Genomic DNA, 17,638 nt, shown 5'->3' with positions numbered 1-17,638 from the left:
TTCTCATTTCTGAAGTATAATCTGCAAGTATTTAATTTCTATTTTCTGTGTGAGTATTAAAAGAAATTTCAGGCTCACAGTAACAACACAGGTGAATACTTGAAACCTAAGTTAGACATAAACTAAAAATTGGCTCATAAATACCCAAAGACCAAATTATCTTTCTTATATTAGAAAATCAGCACATTTGAACATCACAGAAGGGGACATCTGAACCTCTTCCAATGCCAGGCTTGCTTCTGCTTGACTGTTATATTGCCTTCTCCTTCCTCAGCCTGGAGGAGGAGCTGTATGCCTGCCTACTACAGGTCCACCTTTGGTGGAGGGTTCTTCTCCACCCTTTCCATTATATCTTCCTGCTTGAGATGCTGCTGAGTTCCAGTTCTACAGGCCAAGCAGGTTTAGAGTCAGGCATTGCATGGTTTCCTCCAGTAATGTCATTTTGATATGAAGCTTCACACAATACATGTCAAATACATTTCATTCTGATCAAATATTTATTCCAATATTATTTACAACAGAAAACCTTTGTGTTATTTTTCATCCGTCATGCAGAGTTGTTTGTAAATTCATACCTGAAATAAATCCAAGTTTCATATCAGTACTTTCACACAGAAAGTTTCTGCAATCAGTCCCTTTATAGAGTTAAACAGACTCATTCAGTGACTGCCCACCACTAGAACACATTTCTAACCTTTTGTGGAAGCTGGGCAAGGGTTGATGCAATCACATTGGCCCTTTCTTCTGTCAGGTCACTGATCATTGACCCCAGAGGAAACACCACAACTCCCTCTTCTCCAGAGCTCTGCACACTCTTCCGTATACTGTGTAGAAAAATGTGCTCCATCACAAAAGGGCAGCAGCACAGAAAACAATAAGGAAAGGATTGATGCAATCTACTAAGGAGAGAAAGTCAAATCTTTTCACAAAAACAGTGGTGATCATTGTGGTAAAAGAGATAGCTGACAGAAATTTCCATCTTACCAATTCTAAGTAAACAGATGTTTGTTTAAACTACAGTCACATTGCTGTGCTACCATAGCTCCCAATTTTTTTCTTGCAAAATTGAAACTTCATGCCATTTTTACATTATACGATACATATGTAGGGAATAGTATTCTTAATTAATATTCCTTCTTTCATCTACACAAAAATTTGATCTTATATTTTTTGTCTTCTTTGCTCCTATGTTCCCAACTAAACTTCTATTATGGTTGATTTAATGTCATCAGATATTCTTTCATAAAACTGTGGTAATGGTATTATAAACACATATATAAGTTGTTCAATCATTCCTTAAATTGAGTTTAGGTTGTTTTCCATGGTTACTGTTATAAGTTACTGCCATAAATATTGACATTACACATCTTAATTGGTTTTCTCTGTATAGTTTCATGCTAATATCTTATGAAGCCAAAATTTATCAACATTTTTACATCCCTTGATGCAATCTGTTATATTTGTTCTTTCACTTTTAAAGAGAACAGAGATTCTCTGGGAATTTGATAATCAATGGAAAGCAAGTTCTTTTGGATAAGAAAGTTATGTTCAGCACACAATAACACAAGTGTCACAGTATTTGACTTGTACTCAAATTTCTCTGTGTGAATGAACAGCAACAGTTATTAACGCTAATTAAGGTTATAGTGATACCTATTTTTCTGGTATGCCTTATCCTCTAGTTTTCCCTCCTCTCACAAACACTATCACTTTTCTTTTATGCAAATCAGGACATCAGTAAGGATAGACATATGTACTGTATAAATTTTCAGTAGTACTGTCTCAGCCTGTGGACCAGTGAATCTTACCATGTAAAGCTGAAACTATTTGCATTGAAAATAGATACCACATTTTAATCACTTACTCTCAACTGTTTGATGCTGATATAGGAAGAAAGACAGCATCTCTTAGGAGATGACATAATACAGCAGTGCAAAATAGTACTTTCCACATTTGCCTTTATATTGTGATATGAATTTAAGAGTTAAATTCTCATGTTTCTTAATGAAGAATGTAATAGTGTGTTCTGACAGAATTCTATTTCAAAGAAAATCTGAAAATTCTTTTCTGATACAAGTTCTGGGAATTGTTGGATCTGCATTCCAAAAGCAGTGGATGTTTCGCCTGTTCTCATCCTGTCAGGCAGCTCTGATACTCAGACCCAGGTTCCCCAGGAAGTTTTACTGCAGTATTTGTATAGGTCTGGGTTAGGGCACCAAATATACTTGTCTGAGAAGGGAAGCCATTCCTTTTTAGGTCCAGTTAATCCCCTGGAATTTAATTGAGACATGGTTTAATGCAGTGGTGAAAGTAAGTAGGTGATGGATTTGAATGTAAATATTTTGGGGCACCCATTTATGTATTTAAGGAACAGTTTTGCTGTGAAGCTACAATACAGTGAATAGCCTCAATGCTCACAACATAATTTTAGCTGTCATCTTATTCATCTGATAGCCAAAACTATTACACATTTACATTTAAAGGAGTCAGCATTGTTTTTCTTTCTATGATTTGCTTGACAATTTATATTATTCTTTTGGAAAATCAGTGCCTATCGCATTCAATTAGGTCTAAAGTGTCTGGTATATTTTGATAATTAATTCTATCAATAATAACAAAAAAGTAATAACAAAGATCCAAGATAGTTAAATATGCTATAACCACATTAAATTAAGCTGCTCTGCGATAGGAAAAGAACAAAGGGAGGACTACAATTTCAGGTGTATGACTGATGGAAATTTTCAGAGAATAAGTGAAAAAAAGAGAGAAGGCAGATTCTGCTGCAGCCAGCCACATGTGGTTTACCCAGCTGCCAGCTGTTAGCCACCATCTTACCACTCCAAGGTTGCAAGAAATTGCCATGCCATCCTCTGCTCTCAGTTTTAGCTAGGAGGGAATTCCACAGTCACCACTGACTTTTACTTCACCCTGGAGAGCTAACTAGGGTCTGGGCAACTGCCAGGCTTGGAGCAGCAAAGCTACCTTGCTTCTCCCCAGCTCCCACAGGGCTCAATGCTTGGCAGTAAAGTCAGGCAGCATGCCTCTGGTCTCCTAACAGCATGATAGACAGAGACAGGGCAAAGCAGGGAACAAAAGATAGATCCCTTGCATCCTGCTGCTACTATGAGAATTTTGAGGAATTAAGCTCAGAGTTATGCTCATAACTGTAAGACCAGAGGGTCATTACATTTACTTCAGGGGGCTACCACCAGAAGCAGCCCATTAAAAAAATCTCCTCCCACCCTGGGAGATCAGAGTAATGAGATTGCTATGCCCTGAAATAATAGGAGTGTAAATATTCATTCTAAATTTATCAGTGCCACCGGGATATACCCAGGGGATATAGAAAAGAATCCACCTGCATCCTGCCTCTCTGGACTCGTATTCTCCAGGTAAAATCACCTGTGTACCTTGTTGTCACCTTGTAAGACTAGAAAATGGTCCAGGTTACATCCCTTAGTCCCAGAAGTAGGGCTGTTGGTATTATGAACCACAGCATTAGGGGTCTGTGCTGCAGAATAGCAAGTAAAGCTGCCGGCATCCCATATGGGCGTTGATTTGAGTCCCGGCTGCTCCACTTCTGATCAGTTCTCTGCTATGGCCTGGGAAAGCAGTAGAAGACAGCCTCAGTTCTTGGGCCCCTGTGCCCACATGGGAGACCCGGAAGAAGCTCCTGACTCCATGCTATGTATTGGTGCAGCTCCAGTCATTGCGGTCATTTGGGAAATGAACCAGTGGATGGAAGACCTCTCTCTCTCTGCCTCTGCCTCTCTGTAACTGAAAACATTTCCCCCCAGATCAAAGACAAATAAGAATGTCCAATTTCACCTCTTTTATTAAATATTCTACTGGAATTTTCAGCAAGAGCAATTAGGGAAGAGAAAGGAATAAAGAGCATCAAAATTAGGGGAGGGGAAACAAAATTATCCATGTTTGTAGATGACGTGATGTTGTACATGGGAAAACCAGAACACTCCAACAAAAAGATGTTAAAATTGACTCAGTAAATTCACAGTTTACAAAATAAACATCCAAAAAACAGTAGCTTCTTTTGTATGTTAATGATGAACTCACAGAAAGAAAAATCAAGAAGGAAATTTCATTCACAATAGCCACACAAACAAAAAATCAAATATTTAGGAATGAATTTAACCAATGAAGTGAAAGATATTTACGATGATGAAAACTATCAAACACTGATAAAGAAATCATCAAGGACACAAAAAATGGAAAGATGTTCTTTGCTCATGGATCTGAAAAATCAATGTTATTAAAATGTCTATGCTACCTAAAGCAATCTACAAGTTCAACACAATCCCTTTCAAAATACCAATGGCATTCTTTATAGAGTTAGAAAAAAGCATTCTTACAATTCATATGGAATACAAAAGATTTCAAAATGATACTGAACAAGAAAAACCAAGCTGAGGGCATCATAACACCTAATTTCAAAGTATATAACAAGGCTATAATAATGAAACCAGCTTGGTATTGGAACAAAAATTATAGATCAATGGAACAGAATTGAGAGTCCAGAAATTTTTTTTTTAACTTTTATTTAATGAATATAAATTTCCAAAGTACGAATAATGGATTACTATGGCTTCCCCCCCATACCGTCCCTCCCACCCACAACCCTCCCCTTTCCCACTCCCTCTCCCCTTCCATTCACATCAAGATTCATTTTCGATTATCTTAATATACAGAAGATCAGCTTAGTATACATTAAGTAAGGATTTCAACAGTTTGCTCCCACACAGAAACATAAAGTGAAAAATAATAGATGATTTTTTTTTAATGATGATGAAATCAGATCAGACCTTTTGTCATGTTTAATCCCAGTGAGAGTCAAGTTGGGAGTTGATAGTTTCTTTTCTTTTTTTTTTTTTTTTTTTTTTTTTTTTTTTTTTTTTTACAGAGGATCAGTTTAGTATGCATTAAGTAAAGATTTCAATCGTTTGCACCCCCATAGAAACACAAAGTGAAATATATTGTTTGAGTACTCGTTATAGCATTAAATCTCAATGCACAGCACATTAAGGACAGAGATCCTACATGAGGAGTAAGTGCACAGTGACTCCTGTTGTTGACTTTACCAATTGACACTCCTGTCTATGGCATCAGTAATCTCCCTATGCTCCAGTCATGAGTTTCCAAGGCTATGGAAGCCCTCTGAGTTCTCCGACTCTTATCTTGTTTAGACAAGGTCATAGTCAAAGTGGAGGTTCTCTCCTCCCTTCAGAGAAAGGTACCTCCTTCTTTGAAGACCTGTTCTTTCCACTGAGATCTCACTCACAGAGATCTTTTGCCAGAGTGTCTTGGCTTTCCATGCCTGAAATACTCTCATGGGCTTTTCAGCCAGATCCGAATGCCTTTAGGGCTGATTCTGAGGCCAGAGTGCTATTTAGGACATCTGCCATTCTATGAGTCTGCTGGGTATCTCACTTCCCATGTTGGATCACTCTCCCCTTTATTTATTCTATCGGTTAGTGTTAGCAGGTACTAGACTTGCTTATGTGCTCCCTTTGACTCTTAGTCCTTTCATTATGATCAATTGTGAACTGAAATTGATCACTTGGACTAGTGAGATGGCATTGGTACATGCCACCTTGATGGGATTAAATTGGAGTCCCCTGGTATGTTTCTAACTCTACCATTTGGGGCAAGTCAGCTTGAGCATGTCCCAAATTATATATCTCTTCCCTCTCTTATTCCTACTCTTATGTTTAACAGGGATCACATTTCAGTTAAATTTCAACACTTAAGAATAACTGTGTATTAATTACAGAATTAAACCAGTCATATTAAGTAGAACAGACAAAAAAACTACTAAGAGGGATAATGTATTAAGTTGTTCATTAACAGGAATAGAATTGAGAGTCCAGAAATTAATCCTCATGCATACAGCCAACTGATTTGTGACAAAAATGCTATGGTCATGCAGTGGAGTAAGGCTAATCTCTCAACAAATGGTGCCTGTAAAACTGGATGTATGTATGTAGAAGAATGAAATTAGATCCATACCTCTCAACATATACAAATATCTACTCAGAATGGATCAAAGACCTAAATTTAAGATCTGAGATTATGAGATTTCCAGAAGGAAATGTCGGAGAAACACTCCAAGACATTGGTGTAAGGGACAATTTTGGACAAGATCCCCAAAGCACCAGCACAAAAACAAAACTAAATTAAAAGGCTTATATCAAATTAGGAGCTTTTGTACAGCAAACAAAATGAACAACAGAGTGAAGAAACAGCAGAATGAGTAAAATACTTTGCAAAAAATACAGCAGAATGGGTAAAATACTTTGCAAACCACCTGACAACAGCTTAATATCCCAAATATATAAGCATTTTAACAACAACAAAAATCCGTACACTTGAGAAAAGGGCAAAGGACTTCAATAGTTCTCAAAAGAAGAAATATAATGGCCAAAAAATATTCAACACCACTTACCATCAAGGAAATGCAAATCAATGAGATATCACCTCACTCCTGTCAGAATGACTAAAATCAAAAAGAGAACAAAAAAGGTTGGCCAGGATGTGGAAAAAAGGACACATATACACTGTTGGTAGAAATGTAAATTAATGCCCCTACTGTGGAAAAAAATGTGAATATTTGTTAAAAAATTAGAAATAGACTTGCCATATGATCCACCAGTCCGGCTAGTGTGTATAGACCCCTAAGACTTCCACAGAATGTATCAGGGAGATACCTGCACAATCATGTTTGTAGTAGCACTGTTTGCAGATAGCTAAAATTTGGAATCAACCAAGATTTCCATCATCAGATGAATGCATAAAAAATGTGGTATATATACAAAAGACAATATTATTCAGCTACCAAAAAGAATGAAATTCTGGCATTTGTAGCAAGATTGACACAACTAGAGGACATCACGCTGAGTGAAATAAGCATGACCCAGAAAGACAAATATCTCATGTTCTCCTTTTTTTAAAAACTTTTATTTAGTAAATATAATTTTTCAAAGTACAGTTTATGAATTACGATGGCTTCCCCCCCCATAACTTCCCTCCCACCCACACCCCTTCCATCTCCCGCTCCCTCTCCCATTCCATTCACATCAAGATTCATTTTCAATTATCTTTATATACAGAAGATCGATTTAGTATATATTAAGTAAAGATTTCATCAGTTTGCACCCACACAGAACATAAAGTGTAAAATAGTGTTTGAGTACTAGTTATAGCATTAATTCACATTGGACAACACATTAAGGACAGAGATCCCACGTGAGGAGTAAGTACACAGTGACTCCTGTTGTTGGCTTAACAATTTGACACTCTTGTTTATGGCATCAGAAATCTCTAGGCTCTAGTCATGAGTTGCCAAGGCTATGGAAGCCTTTTGAGTTCTCTGACTTCGATCTTATTTCTTCTTTTATATGTGGAAGCTAAAATTTTAACAAATAAATAAAAAATAAAGAACATATGTATCAGTGTTGCTGCAAATCTAGTTTTGTTAAATTTTGTTTTATAACTCTGTCAAACCAGTGATTAATCATGTCATGCTACTATAGTTGTAAACATCTGTGATTACTTTAAGATTTACTGTATATGGGTGAAATGGTCATTTTTCCATTCAACTGTTGTTTATAGTTCTTTTCTATATTCCTACTAAATTAGGATTGTTTTTCTTTATACTTGTTCAACTTCTTATTTGGTGAAGTATTAAGGCTTTGCATTGTAAAATAATTTTAAAATATGCTTTCTAAAAATCTAAAAAAAAATAGAAACAAAAAAAGGAAAATGAAGAAGGAAGGCAGAGAGAGGGTGGCAGGAAGGGAATGCTATGTTCTTAAAGTTGTTTCCACTTGAGATTTCCTCCTCACAGCCTTCCTCTTACCGAGCCTTCAGGCTCTGCCTGCAGCCCCCTCAGCTGCACTGATGAACAGGATATACTAGGGTCGGAGTGGAAGGAGGGCAAAGGCAGCTTCCTGGCGCTGCAAGTGAGGGGGCAGGGAGGACTTCCAGCCTTGCTGTGGGGGTCCTAATAACCCAAAGGTGTTTTCTGGGCTCCTGAGTGGATGGTGCAGTAATAGTGGTTTGGACGTTAAGGTCCCTATTTGGAGAGTTGCCTGCAATCCTGGTGCAAACCCACACAGCTGATTGTGTTGTAGAATCTAGAAGCTTGGGCCCAGTGCTGTGCTGGTGGAGGTAGGAGGTGAGAATCAAACCCAGCCAGCCTCCTTGGAAGTGGAACTCCCTTAATGCAGTCAGTCGGTTTTTAAATGGTGCTGATTCACAGCCAGGGTAGGCACAGGAACTGCAAGCTAAGGGTGGAAGCCGCTGATGTGGGCCTTCCAAGTAATGGTTAAGTGGCTTCTTAGTGCCTTATTCAAGTGGCTGCTTAGTTCTTTCTTCTAGCCTCCTGTTAATGCTGTCCCCACCCACCTAGAAGTCCAGATTTCTCTCCACTCTCCTGGATTTTTCCTGTGGCCATTATAGGGGCTGCACCAGCAGATGGGTGGTTCTCTCTCTTGAACTAAAAGTTTCAAAAGGAAAAAAATATTGTAAATACAAATTACATTGAATGTATTAAGAAGTAATTATTTTTTAAAAAATTGTAATAGTGACAATAGGTACTGATTCTACATTACCAATGTGAGTGCTAGAATTTTGGTTTTATCTTACACATGATATATACTGGGTATTCTGCGATATTTTGGTACAAATGTATATTATATATGTCTTTTTTTTCACAGGCAGAGTGGACAGTGAGAGAGAGACAGAGACAAAGGTCTTCCTTTGCCGTTGGTTCACCCTCCAATGGCCGCCACGGCTGGCGCACTGCGGCCAGTGCACTGTGCTGATCTGAAGCCAGGAGCCAGGTGCTTCTCCTGGTCTCCCAAGTGGGTGCAGGGCCCGAGGACTTGGGCCATCCTCCACTGCAGTCCTGGGCCACAGCAGAGAGCTGGCCTGGAAGAGGGGCAACCGGGACAGAATCTGGCGCCCGGACCAGGACTAGAACCCGGTGTGCCAGCGCCGCAGGTGGAGGATTAGCCTAGTGAGCCACGGCGCTGGCCTTATATATGTTATAATCCAGGTAAATGTATCTATCTAATCCAATTTTCATTATTTGTTTATAGTGAAAACATTAAAAATTAGAAAATATCTAGTATTATATCATTTTCTATAGTTAGGCTTCTATAGAATAGAACATCAAAGCCTTTCACCCCATGTAAATATAATTTATTTACAGTTTATCAAACTTTCCCTATATCTTCTACCCCACTATTCTATCTAGCCGCTAACAACCACAGTTTTATGCTCGACTATCGTGAGATAAACTTAGTTAGATTATGAATGTGAGTGAAATCCTGCAGTACCTCTTTGTGTGCCTGACTTTTTTAATTAACCTAATGAACTTCACATTCATCCATAGAATGGCAACAAACAAGATTTTATCTTTTTAATAGCTGAGTAGTATTTGATTGTTTATATATGATGCATTTTCTTTATCCGTTCTGCAGAGGATGACAAATATGACTGCTTCCACTTCTTGCTTTTTGGGAATAATGCTATAATTTACATGAGAATGTATTCGTCTCTTTGACAGACTGGTTGCATTTTTTTTGAAGACTTTTCAATTATTTTATCTGTATTAACCATTTCCACACAACACAAGATGGCATGGCATTATTATTACAAGTTCGTGAGTGATCAAGTCTTGGTATATTATTGTCTCATTCCCCATTTTCTGTTGCCCGAGCTTGTACAAAGGCATCTTTAACTCTCCTTTATATCATGTTTTATCTAATGACCTTTTTGGCAAAATCGGGCTCTATATAACTTCTCCTTCTAAACCATTGTTGTTTTTACTGTTCTACCTGTTACTGTTTTTCTGTCTGCTTTTTTCCTATTCCTATACCTATTCCTGTACATCATTCACATATTAGTACTTATTCATGTTGCTATCAATGATTCTGGGATAGCTTCTATGACCTCTTCTCGATAAATTTTAACAGTGTGTTTTTTCCTTTCCCAGAACTTACACACTGTTTTATTGTCTGTGTTTCCAAAGAGGCATTAGGGAGAGCACAAAATATACCTATTTTTTTTCTCTGTATGTCCAGCAGTTGCGTTTCTTGTGTCCTAGTCTCTTTATGAATATACAGTGAATTAAAATTCAATATTTTTCTTATATATTGAATAAAGAAGTACTTTAATTGACTCTATTCTCAAAGTCTCTTAGATAATCTGTTATTCTTAATGATATTGACTTCTGTATACATATGATGGCTTAGAAATATAAAAGATGATTTCAAAAAGTTCATGGAGGTATTAATTATGTTCTGATTCAAAAATACTTAGTTGTGAAATCCTCTCATGTGAGTTTCTGGTTAGTAGGGCCCATTCACCCATTTCCAATATCTCTTTTAGTACTTCCTCTGAAAAATTTATGCAAAAAAAAGCAAACAGGAGGATATTTATCTTGGGCAGAGGTTGGGCAGGTTTGCAGTGGAGCCCTCCAACAAAATAAACATTTGGTAGTAGTGGGCGAGGAAACTCCAAATCCCAGTAGCTTTGAATGAGCCATATTTCAGCTCTCGCCACTAGCTCAGAAAATGAAACAGGTCTTCCTGAATGGAAGAAAATGAGGAAAAGACAGGGAAAGAGAGAATTGTCACATGAGGTATACCACATAACTAAATGTAATGATGCAGTTGATGTATAAAGGGTCTGTGAATTAATAAAACAAATATACATATGTAAATGCAACATAAGTATATAAATATACTATGCATTGTTCACATATTATATATATGCAAATAAAATGTCATTAATATCAATTCACTATTGTCACAACCCTTGTTATCAAAATAGGACACTATAGAGTGAAACATGCATTTTTTCCTCTTTAAAGTTACACAAGTTGCAGTTTCAAATAAGAACAATTATCTTAGCTAGAGAGTCAAGAAATCCTACAGTAATCCTGAGATCAATTTTCCCAGTGTCCACAGTTTAGCAAACTGATCTCTAATCCTTGATTTTTTGATGAGTTGTGGCTTTTTTTTAATAGGCCTGACTGTTACTAATTGTTACTGTTTTTGGTTCATGTTAGCAGCTTAATAATATTTATTTACATGGAAATTTATATAGAAATATTGCCAAATATCACATGGTAATGTTTTTAAACAATGGAAATAGAGATTTTTTTGTGTAACTTTACATTGGATAATTATTGTAAAGAAATGGAGAAATATAATTTTAAAATGCTAGCTTTGGGATCCACAAGGTGAGAAGACCTACACTTCCAGGAATAGAGAGTCCCTACCAACACTTCCAGGGATGAAAAGTCCTTGCTAAGGTCCCCACGGGTGCCTAAAAGTCAACCAATGAGGATCAGACCTGCCTCTACCTTTAACCCCCACGCCCTGTATCTATATAGGGAGCCCTCCCAACCTCTGATGCGCGACTCCCATGGCTCAAGCTCTATTGGGACCAGGGAACCTCACTCGGGAGCAGAATCCCAATAAAAGCTTGTGAATTGATTGATTCGTCTGCCTGGGAAGATTTGTTATACATCGGACACCTTGCAAAAAAAAACAAAGAGTAATTTCATATGTCTATATTTAAACAAAATTTTAGATATTACACAGATTATTTTCAAGGACTTAATGAAAGAATGTGACAACATTACAAAACGCCAGGTTTTCTATCTGGAAAATCCTCTTTGTCTCCAAAATGTGAATCGCTCTTTTAGGCAATATGCAAATGTAGTTTAATTTTGCATGAATCAACAGATCTATGCTTGGAAAATCATTTCCTCAAGGTCACATAGATATTAGTCCTCGAAATGAGTGTAGCAAATGAATCCAACTGTCTTAATTGATCAACATAGTAAAGATGTGTCCCCTGACTTTTTATGACATAAAAAATGGATACTAAAATGGATACAGATTTGCATAAGGAAATTCCTGGTGCTTCATTTGTAGTTGAGTGAGTCCTGGAATGACAGCCATGGAGTGAGGCACTGGAACGTGACTGACTCTGTAAGGTAAGCCTTTCCATAACACTACTGAAATTGCACGATATTATTACATTATCATTTCACTATTTCACCTATGGAGGACTGATTTTCCATTCATGAAAGATCACCCACAAAGTAACAGGAAAGCTGTGAATTCACTAGCATCTAAAATCATGACTTACCTAGAACTTCACTACAGAACTGATCCCCCCCTCTTCACATAAAACATTTGGAACAGAAAGTCAAAATAAAGCATCCATAGCATGTTTTTACGCTTTCCGTGAATGTCATTTGTCCACTTAAATCTGACATAATAGCAGGCACAAAGGAAGGAGGAAATAGAAGTCCCCCACTACACTTTCCATAGGTGTAGCAAGGAGTGAAGTGGAAACTGTACACAAGGGGTGTGTTCAGTGGCTCAGCCAGCAGCTCACCACAGGGAGCAATTGGGTCTGCAAGAACAACATCAAACTTTGAATCCTGAAGCTCTGCCATGATTTTCTTGTTCATAACTAGGTCTTTGAAGAGATTTTCATGAATATCAGAATATTCAAAGAATAATTTTTGCAGTAGTGGGAAATAATCCCAATATGCATATTTTGACACATCATTTATCAATGTATTAATTGGTCATGAATAAACTTCTATTTGACCTTTAGTATAAGATGTGTGAAAAGTTTCAAAGTGAATTCCTGATTCATCATTGTTGTCCATTAAAATAGAAGCAGAAGATCTCAGAACAGTGACTGCATGACCTCGCTGGACAAGTGCATCCAGGATTGTCTTCATATTCATCCAGTGGCTGTAGTCCATGGACCACACCAGCACCTTTCCACAACTCCCAGAGCTGAAGCAGCAACTCAGCTGTAGCAGCAGCAGGAGAAGTGAGACACATCTCCTGGACATCCTGGGGAAATGCAATGCTTCCTCGACACTTGCTCTTCCTTTCCTTTGCTCCTTATGGTTTTATCCAAGAAGAAACTTAACACAGAGTTAAAGTATAAGTTGCATTGGTTAAAATAAATACATGATATGAGCAACCAGAGCTTGGAAACCAGGATGGCAGGCAGAAAAGCAAAATTAGATATTGTTGTGTCCAACTGAGTGCTTTATGGTCTCTCCTATGGTTAAGTGATTCATCCTGCCCTAAGGCAAAGCCATGGGTGTGTAGGATAACTGTGGTATGTAAGAGATTTTAGAAGAGTTCCCAAAGCAATTTTAAGTGAAGTGACTTGCATCTGCAATCTCCCTGTCAGTGATGTAGACATAAAACAATCATGCAGCTGATCCTTGTTTCTTGGATAACATGATTGAAGGAGGTTCTTCATACAAAAATTTCTTTAAATATACTTAAAATATATGCAAGTTTCAATTTAAAATGTAAAATTATTTATTTCATAGAAAATTCACACAAATGCTCAATTTTTGAACATCTTCTCACCAAATTCAGCCCTCTGTCATAATTTAGTATTCCTTCTGTCCAAGGCAGTCACTAATTTATGTTTCTACTGACTTGCGTATTTGGCCGTTTTCTGTAAAGGTATCATATAGCACATGGAGGCAACAGCATGGGCAACTTCTCTGTGAAAGACATCCTACTTGAAGAGTAAATTGCTAACCTACAGTCTTTGTTTCTCCCATCTGGTAATCCCCAGTCTCTGAGTGATGGCAATGGACAGAAGTAGGCAAGGACTGTCAGGAATTAGAATTCCAGTGTGCAATGCTTGATTAGAATCCCTCTTTGTGATAAGAATATTACGAGGTATTTTCTCTGAAGAGAGGAGAGAACTTCCACTTTGACTATGACCCTGTCGGAATAAGATTGAAGTTGGTGAACTCAAAAGGCTTCCATAGCATTGGAAACTCATGACTAGCGCCTAGGGAGATTACTGACGCCATAAATAAGAGTGTCAAATTGTTAAGTCAACAACAGAAGTCACTGTGTACTTACTCCTCTTGTGGGATCTGTCCTTAGTGTGTTGTTCAATGTGAAGTAATGCTATAACTAGTACTGAAACAGTTTGTGCTTCTGTGTGGGTGCAAACTGATGAAATCTTTACTTAATATATACTAAATCGATCTTCTGTATATAAAGATAATTGAAAATGAATATTGATGTGAATGGAATGGGAGAGGGAGCGGGAGATGGGAGGGGTGCGAGAGGGAGGGAAGTTATGGGAGGGGAGCCAATGTAATCCATAAACTGTACTTTGGAAATTTATATTTACTAAATTAAAAAAAAGGAAAAAAAGATTATTACTGGATGAAGGAAGAAGACTTTCTTTCCCACACTTCTCTAGAATTAGCTTTTGAAGCTCAGAGCAGGCCTGCTGTGAGAAAGAAAGGAGAATACAAGCACTCTGTTGGGTACCAGGGCCTGTGGCTGATATCACAGCATTCAACTGGGAGCTATGGGGTGAAGCAGCCTGTGGGTCTAGGCTGCATTGACCTGCAGTGGACTTCTGTGACTCTGGGCTAGGAATCTGGGAGAGGAAGCAAGATATTAAAGGACACAGGTGCTTACTGTTTTTTATTTTTGCTTGTTTGATTGCTTTATTATCAAGTCTTGAATCTGTCCTCCTCCTCTTTCTCTCTCTCACATAAGTATTTCTTTAAGATAATTCAATCACTGTTTTTAAATAGTTTCCAGTAATTATTCTTGCTTCGTTTCATGGACACGCTTTGCTGCCTTATGTCTACTGACTTTTTCTTGTCAACTTTCTGTACATGTACATAAAAATTGTATAAGTTTTGTTTTTTTGAAGTATTGAAAATTTTAATAATCTCTTAAATTAATTGATTCATAGATATTTTAAAATAAATAAATACATACACAACAAGACCTAAGTGTTTCTATTAGATCATTTGTCAGACATCAGGTCTTTCCAAGTATTCTGATTGATACTGACTGACTAGTAATATAATATAGCATCTTAGAGCCTGCTCTCAATATTTGATCAATTCATTTTCATTTTGGGTACTACGTATAGTATTAAATTATCCGTGTAGATTAATTTCATACATTCTAGAATACTGATAAATATGAAGACAAAGTACATGCAATTATCTTTGGATATTACCATGCATATGTCTATTTTCCCACATTATAATTTTGAAAATATATGTAAAATTCCTTAAAGAACAGGAATAACTAGGTACTACTTAGGTATCCATTTCTTGCTTTTAACTACATTGTGTTATGCAAATAAAAGTTTGTATTTAACCCAAGCTTTCTATACCATATTAGTTACCATAATTACAGAAAATTTGGAATATGTAGATACAAAATAATAGAATATATTTGCTCTGCTAGTTCACCAAGAGAGTTACTGTTACTTACGAAGGCATAAATCATATGATATGTATATGTCTCATGTTTAACTTGTAAATCTGATGTTGAACTTTTAAATTTACCAGTAATGTATTTGGTAATGTTTTATATTTTTAACATATATGTATAGATATATTGAATTTAAAATATAATAATGTCTAAATGAGAAGGGGAAATTCAGTAAATAGAGATGACCTTTCAATATAAATATATTTCTTATTTTAAAGGCTAACTTTATATTTTAAATTAAATATTATAAGATATATAGAGGTGATTTAAAATATCATGATATGATATAGGTATACACGTGAAGAGATTAAATTCAACTTATTAAATTATCACATCATCTCACATACTTACTTTTGGTGGTAAGAACATTTAAAATGTACTCTTTGTAAGTGTGAAAACACATACTTTTAATTATAGTCACCATTTTATGCTAATCGATCCCTAAAATGTATTTTGCTACCCATCTAAAATTTTTAACCTTTGACTAACATGTCTCCATTCTACTCTTTGAATCTACAAGTTGGAAAGGTTTAGCTAAGAAGTATGAATGAGATCATTTGGTCATGGTCTTTCTGTGCTTGAGTTATTATTTCATTAGGATAATATCCTTCAGTTTTTCCGTATTGTCACAACTGACAGATTTTCTTTCTGTCTTTTCATAAATTGTTCTCATTTTATTATTTTTTGAAGATTCATTTGTTTATTTGAAGGAAAGAGTTATTGAAAATGGATTTCAGAAAAATTAAGAGTGGGAATCGAAGAGGGGGGAGGAAGAAGAATGGAAGTGGACGGGGGTTAGGTAAGGTTGGGAAGTACCACTATATTCTTAAAACTGTGTATATAAAATCCATGGGACTTATATACCTTAAATAAAAATTATAAAAACATAAAGAAAGGCAGAGTAACAGAGAGAGAGAGAGAGAGAGAGAGAGAGAGAGAGAGAAGTCTTCCATTCACTGATTCATAAGAGATGTCAGCTTTGAGTAGCACCAGCCCCTTAAATACTTGTTTTTAATGTGATAAAACTCAAATGCTTCAGGAAGCATCCAGCTCAGGATAGCATCACAAGAAGTGAAAAGAATTGGTAGGAAGACAGTGAGCAGTTAGCTTTGTCGAACACACTCCAAGGAAGAAATGGGCAAGGCACATCAGGCAGGAAATCTATTCTGATTCTTGTAAGCTCTATGTTCTCCTTGTAAGTGATTAATTCAATTACAAAATTCATATTTTCTGATATAGAAGTTTTTATTAATTTGCAACAATTTATCTGATCTTAACTGATCTCATGTCTGTGCTATCACTCTGAGTTCCTGTCTTCCTGACATGGGAATTTATTTTTTAAAAAATAACAAATTCTTCCTTTGTATCTTCTCGAACCTTGTCATTAGAAAAATACAGAAAATTAGTGCAACATGTAAGCAAATGACACAAGTTGATTATAAGCATAAAATGATGGTCAATCTGATTAATAATTTAGTAATTGTCAACCTAATGAATGATTCTATTTCATATACAAATCCTCCTCATCAAAGTTGAAAGTATGTTGAGAATGTATATAATAAACATAGACTCAAAACTTCACAGTTTAAAAAAAAAAGAACTGAAGAATAGTAAAAGGATATATTTAAAGCATACAAGCAAACTTTTATTTATCATGTTTGTATTATTTATCCTTAATACACTTGCCATTCTACCTGTAGCTGATTTAGAAAACAATTTGTTATTTAGTTACACAGATGGACTCAGCTACATGTGTTATATCCAAATTTAATTCTATATTCATTTGATTTTTGTATTCAACTTCTGTTATTCCTATGTCCCTACCTTTTAGCAGACAATATGTTCAGAGAAATATTTACTGTATACCTTCTAAATCCTTTGAAATATACAGGCATATAGTTCCAGGAAGGCTGGATCCTTCATATTTTGTTTGAAAAACATTCTTTCTGAAGTTCATTAAAGTGAAACTCTCTCAAAAAAATTCAAAAAAGAATTAATCAGTAAGATAAAAGCATCAAAACATTTTGAAGGGGTTTTTCATTTAGTTTACAGAAACTTCTAAGCTGAAACCTAAAGGCCAAGTAAGAATCTGATGAAGTAGTGAAAGCCATGAAAGAAAAACAAATCCAGCCAAGAGTACTATACCCAGCAAAGGTAACCTTCATAAATGAAGAAGAAATAGATCTCATATGATGAGCAAAAACTGAAGAAACAAATCATGTAATACCTGACCCTACAAGAACTACAGGAGAGTCTTATTTTACTAGTAAGAGTAGTATAAGTACCATCACATACCA

At 36.3% G+C, this 17,638-nt stretch overlaps 1 pseudogene; it reads right to left on the bottom strand.

Annotated features, from left to right (window-relative positions):
• Nucleotides 1-676: 676 nt before the first annotated feature.
• On the bottom strand, nt 677-12,929 carry LOC138843316 (UDP-glucuronosyltransferase 2B16-like; annotated as a pseudogene).
• Nucleotides 12,930-17,638: the final 4,709 nt, after the last annotated feature.

The sequence above is a fragment of the Oryctolagus cuniculus genome, chromosome 8, assembly GCF_964237555.1.
Source record: "Oryctolagus cuniculus chromosome 8, mOryCun1.1, whole genome shotgun sequence".
Lineage (NCBI taxonomy): Eukaryota > Metazoa > Chordata > Mammalia > Lagomorpha > Leporidae > Oryctolagus > Oryctolagus cuniculus.
Note: the sequence above shows the minus strand (reverse complement) of the source record. Positions and strands in the feature narration are given on the sequence as shown.